Below are 18,459 nucleotides of genomic sequence, written 5' to 3' on the forward strand. Positions count from 1 at the left end.
TACATGTCAAGCTTTTTGAGACATGAGGATTGCGATGGTTGTGTCAAAGGGCCATCTCACCTCTTGCAACATAATCCTGTACAGGAAAGGTGTCACAGACTGAAACGTACAGGAGAAGTCTTATACTTTCAGGTCCTCCGAGTAGTTTGAACACCTCTAGAAGACAAGACTAGAGACTGGTCCACGGTCGTGGTGCAAAGGCAAGGTACACAAGACCGCGTAATTAAGGAGTCAGTCAAAATAAATATGTCCGAAAACCAAGGCGGCGGATTCAGTTTGAAGATAACATGGGGTAAAGCACTCAGTTTATCGACATGTCGCGTGCCGTCTCTTAATCAGCTATGGAAATCGGTGAGAGGACGTGCGTTTCACGGAATGACTGAGTAGCTACTCCAAAGCCAGGGAGTATCAACTGGTTGTAGATGGCGCTGGGCCGTATATAGTGGCGAGAAAGCAATAATACTTCATAGTCTGCTTTGAGCCCACACAGCGAGTACGCGTAACAAAGCTCGTAGCACTTGAGAAAGATCTGATTCGTCTTCGAAATAATGCGGGTAAAAATGGAATCTACAACTCGGTTGAACACCCTGAAGCCCACCATTAATTGAACATGCCTGAGATATCAGGCCAATTTGCTCTTCCCGAACGAAAAATTCAGCGACCTCCAAATGTTATTTTAAGAAGGTCCATCACTGTTTGTGAATAAAGCCTCCTCGATCACTTATATTTCTTTATTTATATATTTTTAGTTTCGTTGACATTTGCCCTGGGCATCGTTAGACTTCGAGCTAAGTCAACAATCTTCTGTCATTGCTTGGTAGACCATGGCAGTAATGTTGCACAGGAAAGACTTTTCTAACGCCCTGCAAAGTTGTATTTATTACGTCGCGAACCGGCTTTCGGATTCTTAGGCCATAAAAAAAAAAAAAATGGTTCAAATGGCTCTGAGCACTATGGGACTCAACTGCTGTGGTCATCAGTCCCCTAGAACTTAGAACTACTTAAACCTAACCAACCTAAGGACATCACACACATCCATGCCCGAGGCAGGATTCGAACCTGCGACCGTAGCAGTCGCACGGTTCCGGACTGCTCGCCTAGAACCGCGAGACCACCGCGGCCGGCTCTTAGGCCATCGTCAGGTGACATATGAAGGCCGCCAAAGCAGATGTAATGGAATGTGACTTACATAGTTATTTACCTATATATGGAAGATAGCAAAGATACAAAATTATGACTTGTAGTGTGTTTAGATTTAATTCAAAACGAAAAATTAAACTGTGTTTTATTTGTAGTTATCTTTAACGATCTTAATCAAAATCAAGTTTTTAGCTAAATGTAGCTGTTTCGGCGTGACATAAAAATGTAATATATTCCTTCTTTGACGCTCTACGTATCATCGCGTTTGTATCTTCTGTCTAAATGAGATCTGTGTAGGTCGCATGTCATTTTATCTGTGCTTGCGTCTTCAGTTATCACCTGACAAGGGCGTAGGAAGACAAATTCAAAAAACTAATGATGAGTTGGCTCTTGACAAGACTCCACGAGGACTAGGTCGACAGAAAGTGATTGTCATCTCACAAATCTTCCAGAAGAAAAGTCTACTGTGGATGGGCATACAGAAATTGCCCTGATCACACCAGAAGGGCGTATAGAAACCAGATCCAAGTACCATAAATTGTCTGGTCATTGATGAACCGTCGTTTTGCTATTCGAAATTAAAAACTTCGTGGAACCCAATCAAGCCAAAACAACATGCCTACAATTCACTTTACCAGATAGCGTGTGCTGCATATGTACTCACGAACTTTCATGAGCTGGCGAGCTAACTGCTGCGTCTGGGTTCGTTGGCTGTCCACAGCTACACATGAGCCACTGAATCCTCCCTCAGCACAATCACTCTACCTTCCATCGCATCTCCAAGCCAGATTCCCCCCAAAAGGGTTTGCCATCTCAAACTCAAGTCCGCAGCGACGTGTTGACCAAACTGATGTGAAATTCGAAGTGAAGCATCTAAAATTCTCTGTCTCCTTTGAGCTCCCTGCAAAGTCCACGCAAAACCAACTTTGCTCATCATAAAGCTCCACCAGCCATTGTGAAACCCTTAAAGTCGCCTCCTAGAAAATACCCTTGACAATGGTCTGTCTTCTCACAAATACAATTCTGAGAAACTGCCAGCCCATCACTCACTTTCTTACATTTCTAAAGATCAGCCAGTGGATTACAATCTCGACTCTTCTAGATAAAGACTGCCAGGACTCCACGTTGAGTGACCTCTGGCTTACGCAAAAGTGCCCTTATAGGGGACAGAAAAATTTTCTAATAGAGCAGAGCCGCTTGAGTTTCTGAGAAAAAAACAGAGATCATTATCTTGTGACTGGCTCTTATCTTCCTTATTCTCTTGGAAGTTGCCGATCAGAGAAAACAAACAAAGTGAAACTGTGCTTTGAGTGAATAGCTCAGCGTGGAAAACGGCGTCTTCCATGCATTGCCCGGTCTTTTGCCACGTTTCATTACGAGGCTTTTTAGCCAGAGACTGACTTGTAGTGGAAATTCCGATGTTAAATGCGGAGGAGAGAGCGCATAGGCGGAAAGAGTACATTGAAGGCCTCTATGAGGGGAAGGCTTATCTGATTATACGAAAGAAGAAGAAACAGGAGTCGATATAGGAGGGATATGGGATGCACTATTAGAACCAGAAGTTAAAAGAGCTTTGAATGAAGAAGGGGTTGATAACATTCCATCAGAATATCTAGAATGACCGGGCGAAGTGGCAACAAGACAACTATTCACGTTGTTGTGTAGAATGTATGTGTCTGGCGATATACCGCCTGACTTACGGAAACATATCATACACACAATTCCGAAGACTTCAAGAGCTGACAAGTGAGAGAATTACCGCACAATCAGTTTATCATCACATGCATCCAAGTTACCTGTCACGCAAAAGAAGAATTAGGATCTGTTATATGATGATCAGTTTGGCTGCAGGAAAGGTAAAAACAATTCTGATTCGGTTGATAATGATAGCAGGACTGAAGAAAACTGAAGACACGTGCAATGAATTTGTCGACCTGTAAAAAAACGTTCGATAATGTAAAATGGCGCAAGATGTTGGAAATTATGAGAAAAATCGGGGTAAGCTACAGGGAAAGATGGATAATACACAGTATAGACAAAAATGAAGTTGGAATAATAAGAGTGGATGACCAAGAACGAAGTGCACTGATTAAAAACGGTGTAAGACAAGGATGTAGAATTTCACTGCTACTGTTCAATATACAATTCGAAGTAGCAATTACGGAAATAAAAGAAAGGCTGAAGAATGGAACTAAAATCGAAGGTGAAAAGACATCCATGATGATACGCTGATGACATTGCAGTTCTCAGTGAAAACGAAGAGGAATTGGCCAAGTCTGCTAGTATCGCAGGTACTAATTTAAGAAAGCAGTTTCTGAGAACGTACGTTTGAAGTACAGCATTGTATGGTACTGAAATACTGACTTTGGGGAAACCGGAACTGAAAAGAGTAGAAGCATATGAGCTGTGGTGTTAAAGAAGAACGTTGAAAATTAGGTGGACTGGTAAGGCAAGGGATATGTGGGAAACGCTGACAAGAAGAACGGACAGGATGGTAGGACACCGTTAAGACAACACGGAACAACTTCCATGCTACTTGAGGCAGCTGTAGTGTAAAAATTATACAGAAAGATAGAGATCGGAATAGAGTCAGCAAATAATTGAGGTAAGAAATCGTGGCAGGCCGCATCAGTCCAAACAGAAGAATGATGACTCAAAAAAATTAAGACGTACGTTATAAATGGCCTCCTTGTGGCTACTGGATGCTCACTGTAAGTTCGTTGGGGCCTATCTTTTGAAAGTAGACATCCGCTCCCTGTGTAGTCAAATTGGCGTGAGGATCACCGGCCTTAACCTAATTGTTTCGTAGCGATGAAGTTGTTACTCGTCAACAGCAATGTTCTCGCCTGGCTTTCGGCAGGCATTGCAATTGTCAGTAAGTTCCATATTTCTGAAGCAAGTGAAAATTTATCAGTTTTCTTAGATTGTCTTCTTGATGACATAGAATTAAACCTAAATGACTGAATATTTATGTAAATCTGTTCCTTAACATGTCACATTGAAAGAAAGGAGTTCCCCAGTTATTGCTTCAGAAGTCCTTGTGTGAAATACTCCTAGCGCCATACGCTCCACAAGCATATCAAATGAATGCGTCTGCTTCTTCCAGGCTTCTGGATCACTCATTACTACCAACTGTGCTGTGAGCCTTTTCTTTATCAGTTTCGGGATAGGGTTGCCGACATATAGCTGCAACGTAGAGAGTGGCGAGTCCTCTACAACATGTCGTTTGACCTTTCTCGTTGGCCAGTGTATGTTCCGGCATTGGGCACCGCGCCTATCTGCTGTGTCGTCTGGCTCAATCCGTGTCCACTTAGCGCCATTGGAACTCTCCACTTCCTCGCCCAGGAGTGGATGTAGCACGGCGCTTCATTTTCTTCTTCCACAATGAGCTCCTGCAGCACGTGTTGCTCCCAATCCACTGCAACCATGTCTACGTCTCGCTGCTCCGTCAGCTGCACCGACCGCCACGCTGTCGCCATCTTGTGAGTTGTCCACAACACCTGGATCATCGCCATTGTCATCTGTACACAGAAGAAGGGTATGTCAAAATTCTATATGACTGGTGAGAGGTAGGAAATGACAGCAAAAGTCTGTCTTTGACACAATTTGAGTTACGCGTTTACATTACATTTCGTCACATTTTTAAATAAAGATTTATTTATCAGTGGCTTACAACTCCACCAGGTAGCTCCTCCCCCCCCCCCCCCCCTCCCGCCATCACCATCCTTGCCGAAGGGACCATCCTACGTTGCACACACGTTTGGCTCGTCGTTTTTTGGAAAGACATCCACGCCATCAGGTAGAATCCATAAATCTGACACCTGTACAATACAAGAAAGAAAGATCTACAGTGGGATACGCGCTCATCGGCCAAAAAACATACACTCCTGGAAATTGAAATAAGAACACCGTGAATTCATTGTCCCAGGAAGGGGAAACTTTATTGACACATTCCTGGGGTCAGATACATCACATGATCACACTGACAGAACCACAGGCACATAGACACAGGCAACAGAGCATGCACAATGTCGGCACTAGTACAGTGTATATCCACCTTTCGCAGCAATGTAGGCTGCTATTCTCCCATGGAGACGATCGTAGAGATGCTGGATGTAGTCCTGTGGAACGGCTTGCCATGCCATTCCCACCTGGCGCCTCAGTTGGACCAGCGTTCGTTCTGGATGTGCAGACCGCGTGAGACGACGCTTCATCCAGTCCCAAACATGCTCAATGGGGGACAGATCTGGAATTCTAGCTGGCCAGGGTAGTTGACTTACACCTTCTAGAGCACATTGGGTGGCACGGGATACATGCGGACGTGCATTGTCCTGTTGGAACAGCAAGTTCCCTTGCCGGTCTAGGAATGGTAGAACGATAGGTTCGATGACGGTTTGGATGTACCGTGCACTATTCAGTGTCCCCTCGACGATCACCAGTGGTGTACGGCCAGTGTAAGAGATCGCTCCCCACACCATGATGCCGGGTGTTGGCCCTGTGTGCCTCGGTCGTATGCAGTCCTGATTGTGGCGCTCACCTGCACGGCGCCAAACACGCATACGACCATCATTGGCACCAAGGCAGAAGCGACTCTCATCGCTGAAGACGACACGTCTCCATTCGTCCCTCCATTCACGCCTGTCGCGACACCACTGGAGGCGGGCTGCACGATGTTGGGGCGTGAGCGGAAGACGGCCTAACGGTGTGCGGGACCGTAGCCCAGCTTCATGGAGACGGTTGCGAATGGTCCTCGCCGATACCCCAGGAGCAACAGTGTCCCTAATTTGCTGGGAAGTGGCGGTGCGGTCCCCTACGGCACTGCGTAGGATCCTACGGTCTTGGCGTGCATCCGTGCGTCGCTGCGGTCCGGTCCCAGGTCGACGGGCACGTGCACCTTCCGCCGACCACTGGCGACAACATCGATGTACTGTGGAGACCTCACGCCCCACGTGTTGAGCAATTCGGCGGTACGTCCACCTGGCCTCCCGCATGCCCACTATACGCCCTCGCTCAAAGTCCGTCAACTGCACATACGGTTCACGTCCACGCTGTCGCGGCATGCTACCAGTGTTAAAGACTGCGATGGAGCTCCGTATGCCACGGCAAACTGGCTGACACTGACGGCGGCGGTGCACAAATGCTGCGCAGCTAGCGCCATTCGACGGCCAACACCGCGGTTCCTGGTGTGTCCGCTGTGCCGTGCGTGTGATCATTGCTTGTACAGCCCTCTCGCAGTGTCCGGAGCAAGTATGGTGGGTCTGACACACCGGTGTCAATGTGTTCTTTTTTCCATTTCCAGGAGTATACGTAGAATGGTTCATGTTTAAGTCGTGCAAGAGGTAGGTCGTTGTAAGATGGCTCAGATTCTGCTACCTGCTCATTTGATGCGTCTGAATCACTTGAGTCCCCATGTTCCACTGGGGCAAAACTGTCGTCCTCCTCCGCATTCGTCTCACTTCCGGGTTCATCACCCGACTGCCTCGATGAAAAATTCTCCAGAAAGTAGAGAATCCCGGCCTCCGTAAAGCCACGTCGTCCTGCTGACGTAGTTCAATGACGCGAACTCGCGTAAATAGACAGAAAGGTCACGTCGCTGACGTCAGGACTGCCTCAGCCCGCTCGGGCTGACCACAGACAAAGATATACTGGCAGAAAACTAACGTAAGAGCGACGTGCATGACAGGCATGACGGGCATGACATCTGATGGTGTGTAAGAGAACTACTGGCAGTGTCCCACACAGCGGTGTGGGAGGGGGTAGGTCTTCCTCACCGTACTGTGTGTTACTCTGTGTCTTCCCTGTGTCACTTCGTAGGTCTACATGTCGAAAGTCCGTAGAAAACAGAAAGCGGGGCTGATAGAGAGTATCACCCTACCTCAGAATTCTTCGTATTCCACTTTCTTTTTGGTCCAAAGTGTCGTAATACGAGTATACTCTACCTTCTTGTGAATAACATCGAAGCCCGCACAGAAACTATTTTGTGGCTGCATACGGTTGTTACTGATATCAAAATGTGTTGGAATCTGTGGGGGTCAAAAATAACCCACTGGATACTACTGGTATAACAGGTAAATTTTTCATACTTCTAGCTGGGTTAGAGGGTCGAAATTTCCCGAAAGTTGTGGAACCCTATAAATGATGAAAAGTCATGGGAGCGTCTGGTCCTGCGATGATTATTGTGGGGGAGGGGGGTATAGTTCTCATAAAACTCTCGTAGGTCAGATATGACCAACTTAGTACTTATAGTGTTCATTCCAGTTTCTTGATTTTTTTTTTTTTTTAATAAAAGTACATCCGCGAAGTCTCTCCGCAGCAGCGAGCTCTGCGAATCTCGCCTTGCGAGGCGCGTAAGGTTAGCAGCGCATCATGTCACTGTAGAAGCTATGGGCCGGTATTTACTGCTCATGGTTGCACTTATGTTAGGATATTGGATTCAACATATTTACAACTAAACACTGAAATTAATTAATTACGTTAGTTACAATTAAATTCGCTGTACTGATCAGTATCATAGTAGGTGCTGCAAACGTTTTCCTCTTTCTTGAAGGCAGGGTACAAAAGGTTTCCGTATGTTTACTACCGTTTCTCGTGTTATCAAATCCAGATAATCAATTATCGCTGTCTTCAGCTCATCCACTGTCTTTTGGTTACTTTCATACACAATTGTTTTAGCTGTAGACCAAGGAAAATAGTGAGGCAGCAGGTAGAAGCGGTGAGCGCCGGGGCCAGAGACCTTCTGTAATTAATCTGTCTCCAATAAATTCATCTGAAAGTCGTAGGGACTGGAGTGCTGCAAGAGCAGTGCCGTTGTCGTGTTGGAAAAATGAATGATTGATCTCATTTTAATTCAGCATGACAATAAATTGATAAATTATCTGGAAACAATAGACATCGGTAGGGACGGTGGTACCGAAAGGGATCGTCCCCATAATTCACGCTCGCGGCACGGCAAACCACTGTTCGATTTTCTCTGCATGCCATGACATTTCTCTTGAAGCATTTGGAGTTTATGATGAACTAATTCGAGAATTTTGGGAATTAATGTAGTCAGGTAGGTGAAACTAAGCCTCATCAGTGAAAAAGGCTCGTTCTAAAACACCAACCCCCACGTCGGTTAACAAATCGCTGACACCATTCACAATTCACTATTCGTTTCGCATGGTCCATACAATGTAGTTCTTGCACAGCGATAACTTTATACTGATACATTCACAGTTCTATAATCACTGAATTACGTGCTGTCATACCAGAGACTTTAGCCTCTTCGATAATGTCTTTACTGATTTTGTTGGAGTTCACAATATGACGTCCAAAGTGTCAAGCTTCCATTCTTTTAAAACTTATGGTCCTACCAGTTGGTGGTGCGTCTTGAGCTGCACCTGTTATCTGGAATTTGCGAATTAAATCAAGGTCAGTGTCACAATGTGGACACCTTGAAACATGAAAACGCCATCTGAATTGGCACCTCACATGCTTCGTAAAGTTTTCTGCTGCACGGAAAACCCCCTCCACTAAAAACGCTCTCTATGGAAAAGTAAGCATTACCCCTACTTCCATCTTACACAAGAACTAGAAAATCATTCAACTAAAAGCTGCAACGCACAACGCACATGAACACTACAATTCCACCCTACCACTTGAGGTGCACGGAACACGTGTTGCCAACTTTACGCGCTGCACGAGGCGAGACACGTGAGGCTCGCCACTGTGGAGAGACACTGCACACGCACGGTATAATGTTAAAAGACAGACTGTGACGCCTTGGTATCCTCAGAAAAGAACTGTGCCGCTGTTCTGGCGGTTTGCTGACACTCGCCATAAACTAAAACCCTATACACCTTTTTGTATGCCGTAAACATAGTGAAAGTTTGAGCTGCTGTACGAGCAGGTTTACTGATGACTACAACAGCAGAGCACATAACTGATTTGCGGCAAGTGTGAGGCAAACACATGAATCGTACGTGAATTACGCGTTTGCTCAGTTTAATACGGAACGGCAGATGATGCTGAGATGTTTTCTCTAGACGGCGATATTCTAAGCTACACAAAATTAATGAAGAAATAGTGTAGTTCGCGAAGGTTATTGTAAATATTGTAGATATGGTAGAAGTGGTCTGTCTTAAATGCCTTTACAGAATTGTAGAAATTTTTTGCGATTATTTTTGGGATACAGTGATATTCTAAGCTACACAAAATTAGTGAAGAAACTAGATGGCGATGATTAATTTGTTTAAATGACCGGTTTTGGCCTAGTCTTAAGTCATCTTCATAGTAGCACCATCGGCTGAATTTGACGATTTCCGGAACAGTTAGTAGATACCACTCGCAATTACTCAACATATCTGCTTTTTTCATTTTATTTATTTTTTATCCAAAGCATTTTGCTCGAGATAATACTGTTCCGGAACCCAACCGTTATTTTTATGTCACAGCGTAATGTAGCGCACAACGATAAAAGTGTTACACACCAAATGTAACGAAGTATTTCGCGTAGAATCCGATTCCACAACAAAAATGTGATGTTCCTATTTCAAAGATGCCCACAACACCGGTATCGCCTGATAAGAATTTTAAAAATCTGAACACGTAGCTTTCTGCTTTTTAATCCGATGCATATTTTCGAGATTTTCATTACCTTAAGATAAAAAACTCACACTGGATTATTCCGTTAGATAATATGTCAAGTTCATATTTCGGGAGCTGCGAACGTTAAAAGTTGCTTTGGTACGTCTTAAATTGCTCCAATTGTCCGCCATTTCTTTGGAAAACCTTACTTCGATACGGTATATCCTATATGTCCACTCCTTCTGGATATTGTAGAACTTTTCTGTCTTAACTGCCTTTATAGAATTGTAGAAACGTTTTGGTAACACTTTTGGATAACAGCGATATTGTAAACTACATAAAATTCATCTTCAACTTCAGCTGATAGTGCTATTCTGAAGATGGCGTAAGACTAGGCCAAAACCGATCATTTAAATAAAATAACATTCTCTATCTTGACTGTTTTTTCACTAATTTTATACAGAATTATAAAAATTGTCACGAGCTGTTGTGAATTTGACAACTACGTCTTTACCAACGTTAAGTAGTTGAACACAACTTGATCTATATGTGGAAACCCGTATACGAGGTGGGGTGTAGCGTCTGAATGATCACATTAGTCCTTGCTAAGCTTAGTTACTGACGATACGACTAGATAGGCAACGTGTTTGCACCCCTTTCTTTCCTCCATCGATTTCTTAGTCATCGATGTCCTCACGACCTGCCGGCCGCTGTGACCGAGTGCTTCTAGGCGCTTCAGTCTGGAACCGTGCGACCGCTACGGCAGCAGGTTCGAATCCTGCCTCGGGCATGGATGTGTGTGATGTCCTTAGGTTAGTTAGGTTTAAGTAGTTCTAGGGGACTGATGACCTCAGATGTTAAGTCCCATAGTGCTCAGAGCCATTTGAACCATCCTAACGACCTCTTTTCACATACTCAGTATCTATCATCATTCCATTATGACGGCTATTTGGAAATTACAGCTTTACGTTTCTCTCGTATGTAGCAGTTCAGATACCTCTTTGTTTCCTAGCAATTCTAAATCTGTTAGGGTGAGTCTAGTACCTGGAGGATAGTGTACTTAGGAACACGTGATACATCCAGCGCCTTCTGTGTGCCTGCACGTAACGTTGAGTATTTATCCATATTTATCTCAACTTGGGCCATACGACTATGGAACAATGTACCAAGTAACCTTCTTCTTATCCAATGACCCTCCCCACTGGAGAGAAGATTGACGCTTTAGATCTTGTCATCGGCCTTCTGGACATGTTCCAACTGTCTTCCTTCTTTTCAGTAGCGAACCAGTATTTCTACCACATTATTAATACTGTATTCCTCCCTTCATCTTCACTGCCGATCTCTCCCTGCTACTTCTAACTCTTCTCTATACCAGTTACAGCCGGCTGGTGTGGCCGTGTGGTTCTAGGAGCTTCAGTCTGGAACCGCGTGACCGCTACGGTCGCAGGTTCGAATCCTGCCTCGGGCATGGATGTGTGTGATGCCCTTAGGTTAGTTAGGTTTAAGTAGTTCTAAGTTCTAGGGGACTGATGACCATAGACGTTAAATCCCATAGTGCTCAGAGCCATTTGAACCATTTTTTACACCAGTTACCTCCTCCTACAAATTAACTAAACAAACACAGTTTTTAGTCTTGTTCCAAAATTTATTATAAATGTTATTGCACAACCTAGGTTTCGAGTTATAAGCCCATTTTCAGGTTCATTACCGATTCCCAAAGATAATAATATACTGTGAAACAAGGCTAAAAACCGAATTATTTTAGTTAATTCACAATGTTTCACCAAGAACCCACAGTTGATTCGAATAAAATGACCTCCCGCAAATTGATAATGCTTCTGTATATGTGTGTTGGATGTCGTTAATCTCACTCGAAAGTAACAAAAAAATAATTAAGCACACTGTTCATTAGACTCACATTTCTGAAATATCGTATATTCATTATCACGTCTACTATTACTATTATAGTGTACTGTGTGCGGCACCCTGTCCAGCTCGCCCGCTTGCTGTGGGTTCTGGGTGTAGCCGCCTCTGGTCTGGGTCCAGTGCCCCCCTGCCCCCCTTCTGCTACTTGAATTTGCCCGTGCCTATTACCTATGTGACGTCACCTGTTTTGAAAATGTGTCACGAAGGGGTGTATCTGTTGGTATTTTTTTTGTTAAAAAAATTTGTGAGATTCATTATTGGTTAAAATTTATCTCATTATTGTAGTGTCCTTTTGGCTCAACAGCAGTTGGCTGATTAGGGTGGATTAACCACCACAAAATGGTAACAGATCGTGGTTCTGTTACAAGTGGTGGCCAATTATGTAGCACCATTCACCGTTGAATATTTTAAGTTATATTTGATTTCTTTTATGTGTATTTCTAGATCTGAAGTTAATACTAGCTTGATGTTTCAGGGTAATAGCACTAATGACATGGAACCAAACGGGTGCCTGCGTTTGAATTACTTAAGGAAGGAATATCTTATGTACGAACTCCGAATTCGTGGAGAATCCGGAGACGGAAGCGTTACCAACCTGGCCGCAGGCCTACGCGCTGTGTTACATTGCCCATTGCGCCTCACCGCGGAAACCATCGGCGAGGTAGGTTTAACCTTATCTAATAGCGCGCTGGCCCTCTCCGGTGTGTGTGAGATTATCGAATTGTTGGAAAACAGTAATCCCACCCGAGCCCAGGTTTTCCGTGTGCAGGCACAAATTAATCATTGGGTGAATAGGTTGGGTAATTTACGTCGGCTTGGGGCTTTTGCTGAACAAGTAATCCATAGAGATCAATTGATTACTCAAGCTATGTAGTTACAGGCTAGGCTGAGTAGGTTGGTGTGGAATGAAGTGGAGGCAATGGACGAACAAGGTAGTCAGGTGTTGAATAATCCCGATGAATTGGGGTGTTATGGGCGAGTGTAGCACACTCTCTAGGTATGTCTGGAGCCTTTGCAAGGTTACCAAACCCAATTTCTTATTTGTTTCATAGTATTTCAGTATTGCGTACTGATGAATTAGAACAGGTCGTAGAAGTTTTATGGTTGTTGGTAAATTTTGAAAAACATGCGCGTTGGGGAAGGAAGGCGGATACGGAAGGCAAGGCGGAGCGCATGGCGTTCAAGGATTTGGAGGGCCTTGTAAAAGCGGGCGGGGGCGGAGATCCAGGCAACGCTGGCATAACAGAGGATAGGACGGATGAGGGATTTGTAGGTGTGGAGGATGGTAGAAGGATGCAATCCCCATGTCCGGCTAGACAGGAGTTTCAGAAGGCAGAAGCGGGAATGGGCTTTCTGCTGGATGGTCTGGAGATGAGGGGTCCAGGTGAGGTGTCGGTCGAGGGTGAGGCCAAGGTATTTCAGGGTGGGGGTAAGCTGGATTGGACGACCATAAAGGGTGAGGTAGAAGTCATGGAGGCGAAAGGAGCGAGTGGTGCGGCCTATGATGATTGCCTGGGTTTTGGAGGGGTTGAGACAGAGGAACCACTGGTTACACCAAGTGGTGAACTGGTTAAGGTGGGTTTGGAGGGTATGTTGGGCCATTGAAGGGTAGCATAGAGAGCCAGGAAGGCGGTGTCATCAGCATACTGGAGAAGGTGGACTGGTGGGTGTGGCTTGGGCATATTAGCTGTGTACAAGAGATAAAGGAGAGGGGAGAGGACAGAACCCTGGGGAACACCAGCCGTTGGATAAAAGATACGGGAGTTGGTGTTGTGGAGGGTGACATAGGAAGGATGGTGCGAGAGGAAGGAAGCGACCAGACAGATAAAATTGATAGGCAGGGCGTAGGTTTGGAATTTAAAGAGGAGACCGGGATGCCATACACGGTCATAGGCATTTTGGAGGTCAAGGGAAACAAAAATGACGGAGCGACGGGAGTTGAGCTGGAGGGACAAAAGGTGAACAAGGCTGAGGAGTTGGTCTTCAGCAGAGAAGGAGGGTCGGAAGCCACACTGGGTAAGGGGGAGGAGGTGGTGTTGAGCAAGGTGCTGATGGATTCAGTGGGAGAGGATGGATTCAAGGACGTTACTGAAGACGGAGGTGAGGCAGATGGGACGATAGGAAGAGGTGGCAGAAGGGGGTTTGTTGGGTTTGAGGAATAAGAGGATGTGGGAGGTCTTCCATAGGTCAGGGTAGAAGCCAGCAGAGAGGATGACATTATAGAGATGGGCGAGGACAGTCAGGAAGGAATAGGGGCTTTCTCGAAGATGACGGTAGGTGACACAGTCGTGGCCAGGGGCTGTGTTTGGGTTGGACCGGAGGATAAGTTTAATGTCTTGTGCTGTGATGGGAGTGTTTATGATGGAGGGGGGCCACTGCCCCTAGTACTGGAGACTAGGAGCAAGTGGAGCGACCGAGGTATCGGCACGTTCCATGACGGTGGGGAAAAGGGAATAATCAAAGTGGGGATCATCAGGGATGGAGAAGACTTCGGAAAGGTGGGAAGCGAAGTGGTTGGCCTTACTGAGGTTGCCAGGAAGTGGGCGATCGTTATGGAGAAGGGGGTAGTGGGGAGTGGAAAGGGAACCAGTAAGGCGATGGAAGGCGGACCAGTACTTGGAGGAGTTGATAGGGAGGGTGGCGTTGAGTCGTGTGCATGTCTGGCGCCAGTCTCGGCGTTTCGTTGCTGTAATAAGGTTCCATACGTGTCGTTGTATTTGCCAGTGGCGTTGGAGTGTATCCCTGTCACGAGTGCGCAGGAAGGAGCGATAGAGGCGACGGGATTCACGGAGGAGGAGGACAGCCCGCGGAGGGAGAGTGGGACGGTGTGCATGGGTGGTTTGAGTAAGAACATGGGCCTCCACGGCGTCAGTAATTACCTTCTGAAGGAAGGACGAGGCGTGGATGATGTCGTCAGGATGGCGATAGGTAAGAGGGTGGCTTTCGACCTGGGTGGAGATGGAGTCCCGGTAGGCATCCCAGTTGGCACGGTCATAGTCATGGACGACCCTGGGAGGGGGTGCAGGGTGCGGAGCCAGAGGGGGGGTGGTGAGCAGACGTTACGGTGAGAAGGACAGGGAGGTGATTGCTACCTGTGGGGTCAAGGACGGCGACAGCGATACGCCCAAGGAGGTTGGCGGAGGCAATGACAACATCGGGGGTGGTGTCACTTTCGGGTCGGGTGTGCTGGGGAAGGGGAACAAGGTCACCTTGGATCGTGGAGAGGAACTGATGCCACCACCGAAGGGCAGCAGGAGTGCGGCTATGGATGTTGAGATCGGCGGCAATCACATAGGTGGAGAAGGTGTGGTCAATGTGCGAGATGAAGTCATAAGGAAGAGGAGCTGTGGAGTGGACATAGATAGTGGCACAGGTAATGGCGAGGGAGGAGAATAAGACGATAAGGATAAGGTGTTCAGTGGGGTCATTGAGGAGAGGTTGTGGCCGGACGGGGATATGCTTAAGGTGGCCAATCGCGACGCGACCCTGCGCACGAGGACCAGGAGCGTCAGTGCGGTAGAGGATATGGGGAGAGGTGTGGATAGAATGGTGGGGCTGGAGAAAGGTTTCATTCAAGAGGAAGGTGTCGACCTGGTGGTGGGAGAGGGTGTGCATGAGGAGGTATTTGTTGGAGCGGAAGGAGCGAATGTTCTGGAAGAGGTTGCGATAATCGTGCCACGCCATGGCGGGAAGGAGAGGGGGAAGGGAGGGAAGGGAAGAGACACAAACTATGGTGTCGAGGTGGGTGAAGGTGAAGTGGGCTTGGTTGTGGGAGTAGGTGGCAAATGTATTCAGGTGGAAAAAGGAGCGAGCGGCAAGGGAGATTTGTTGGAAGGTGTGGGGGTGCTGAAAAGGGTGAATGTTTTCGAGTACAATGGTAAGGAACCGGATGATGTCCTCGGCCGTGGGGGGTGGACAGAGGGAATTGTTTGGATGGACAGGGGGATCGACGGGATGAACTGGGACTGTAAGCTCAGGGGTGGCTGGTGGGGGTTTAGCTTTACACTTGTGGGAGTAGGTGGGATGAGGGCCATTGCAGGTATTACAGGAAGGAGGAGCAGCGAGGTTGGGGCAGTTCTTAAGAAAGTGGGAGGCCTTGCAATGGGGACAGGTGGGGGGTTTTTGCAGTTGAGGGTCAGGTGGTCATTGTACATCAGGCACCGCTGGCAATGGTAGGATTGGGGAGGGGCTTTGGAGGATTCGACAGGGTGGCGACGGTGGTATATCAGGGCACCCTGGGTGAGGAGATGGTCAATGGATGGGGCAGACTCAGAGAACGCCTGCATGAGGTAGGTGGGACCAGAGGCATTGTGGATACGGCGGGCAGAGCGGATTTCCAAGTCCGGGTGGGAGATCAGTTCTGCCAACACTTCATCCTCTGTGATCACCGGGCTGAGCTTGGTGATCACAGCGGTGTTGGTGGGGGGGGGGGGGGCGACGGGGAGGCTGGGGCTGCTGAGGAGTGGAAGCGGAAAGGAAGGGTGTCAGAGAGGCATGGGGGCCAAACATAACTCGTGGGAGTTTTCGCAGGAGGTCTGTGTGAAAGGATGGGGATGGGGACTTGATAAGGAAAGAGTCCCTGCGGGGAATGAGTTGGGAAAAGGGAGCACCAGGTAAGTACTTTCGTATCTCCATGGTGAGGGCATGAGCGTCGAGGAACTTAGGATCGGGAGTTGACACGACAAAGGTGTGGAGGGTGGGGGCTGAGGTATGGATGGCAGGAGGAGGGGTGGTGTCCATGGAGACGGCAGGGGGAGGGGGAGGTGGTGTTGACTTTTTGTGGGAAGCGGCGGGAGCAGGGTCGGAAATGACGCGCTTTTGGGGTTTTTTGGAGACTGGAGGCTGGGAGGAGGGGAGACGAACGGGGAGGAGAGGGAGGTGGCGGGTGGCAGATCCCTGTGGCGTAGTGGAGGCACCGGGAGAAGCAGCCGGTTCAGTGGTGGCGATGGTGGCTCGGCGCGACGTGATGCGTGCGGGAGATGCAGATGACAAAGTGACGGGGTGGGTGAAAGAGGGGAAGCCGACTACCTGGGGTGCGGCAGCAGAGGTGGCAACAGAAGCGTACGTGAGGGTGGGGGTAGTAGTGGGAGCTGTTGAGGGTGTAGAGGCTGGAGGAAGGGTGTAGAGGTGTGGGTATACAGCAGGGGAGGAGATAGGGGGATGGGTAAGTGAGGGAAGTGGAGGGGAGGTGTGAGGAGGGAGGCCAGGGGCGGCACTCCAGGAAGTGACTGTGGGAGAGGGGGAGGGGGAGGTGTAGATGGCAGTGGAGGTGGGAGTACTCATTGCAGACGAACGGCGACTGACAGACGGACGGGCAGCAGGCGGCGGCGGCGTCGCCGTCGGTGGCGGCGGCGGCGGCGGCGGCGATGGTCGGCGACGAACAGACGGACGGACAGCAGACAGCAGCAGCGGCAACGGCGGCGGCGGCAGCGGTTACGGCGACGGAGACGGTGATGGACAGCGAGCAAGCAGGCGGACGGACGGGCGAACAGCTACAGCAGCAAGCAGCGGGCGGGCGAACGGACAGACTGGCGGACAGACAGACACAATCTTCGATGACAGAGATTCCACCCTGAGAGTATCCCAGGCTTTGCAATCCGACGCTTTCGATGGAGGGGATCCAACCCTCTAGATGCGTGTCATGAACTAGCGAATTTCCCACTTTTATGTGCAAAGGACGGCTTCTGATTAGCTGGAATACGTCATAGCAACAGCGATATGCCGTGTAGTGAAGTGGTGCCCTCTACTTCCATAGATGTAGTTTCTATCCTGCGTTGCTTGCAGCGCCATCCCTTGAAACAGGAGGTAAAGTGCGAGAAGTTTTTCTCTGCGATTTTTCTTTATCCAGTGCACTCTTCCAATTGTTTCTAAGTGCATAGCCGCTGTCTCTGTTAAAGTTACTATCGCTAAGTCTAATTTCGACTGCTTCCCGGATCACAGAGTCCAAGTAATTCGATGCGTGGGCTATTACTCTGGTTTCTTCAAATAAAATCTTATGCTTGTTAAGCAAGCTATGTTCAGCCACCGCTGATTTTTCCAAGTACCTGTATTTCAGGTGGCGCTGGTGCTCGATGCAGCGGTCGGCAACGGTTCTTACAGACTGGTCCACGTAATTCTCGCCGCATTCGCAAGGAATAGTATAAATTCCCGGCACTCTTAAGCCGATACTATCTTTGACTGATCTCAACATTTCCTTAATTTTCCTAGGTGGTCGGAAAACTGGTTTTATTCCCTGCCTCTTCAGGACTCTGGCTATCTTGCTCGTTGTAGCACCGCAATAAGGAAGCCGCGCTATGTGTTGGTCCTCTTCTTGTATGTGGCCGGCATTGTGTCTTACTTTCTTGGACAATACTGATTTAATTTCACTGTCGGAATAATCATTCCCATTGAAAACAGTCGTCAAATGGTTAATCTCGGGACCGAGGTGGTCCTTGTCGGAAACAGTCCTGGCTCTGTGTACTAAAGTATTCAGCATAGCTCTCTTCTGAGACGGATGATGGAACCTATGGCTATGCAGATATAAGTCTGTATGGGTTGGATTCCTGTACACAGAATAGCCCAGTCGTCCGTCCGTCTTTCGCTCTACCAATACATCTAAAAAAGGTAACTTCCCTTCCTTCTCTTCCTCCAATGTACATTATATGTTTGGATGTACACCATTTAAATGCTCGACGAACTGCTGCAGCGTGTCGCTGCCGTGTGAGCAGATTAAAAAAGTATCGTCGACGTATCTGTAGAAGCATGATGGGCGGAGGTGAGCACTGCTCAACGTTCGTTCTTCAAAGTCTTCCATGAAAATATTCGCTACTGCTGGTGACAGTGGCGAAC

Source organism: Schistocerca nitens, chromosome 1, assembly GCF_023898315.1.
Source record: "Schistocerca nitens isolate TAMUIC-IGC-003100 chromosome 1, iqSchNite1.1, whole genome shotgun sequence".
NCBI lineage: Eukaryota > Metazoa > Arthropoda > Insecta > Orthoptera > Acrididae > Schistocerca > Schistocerca nitens.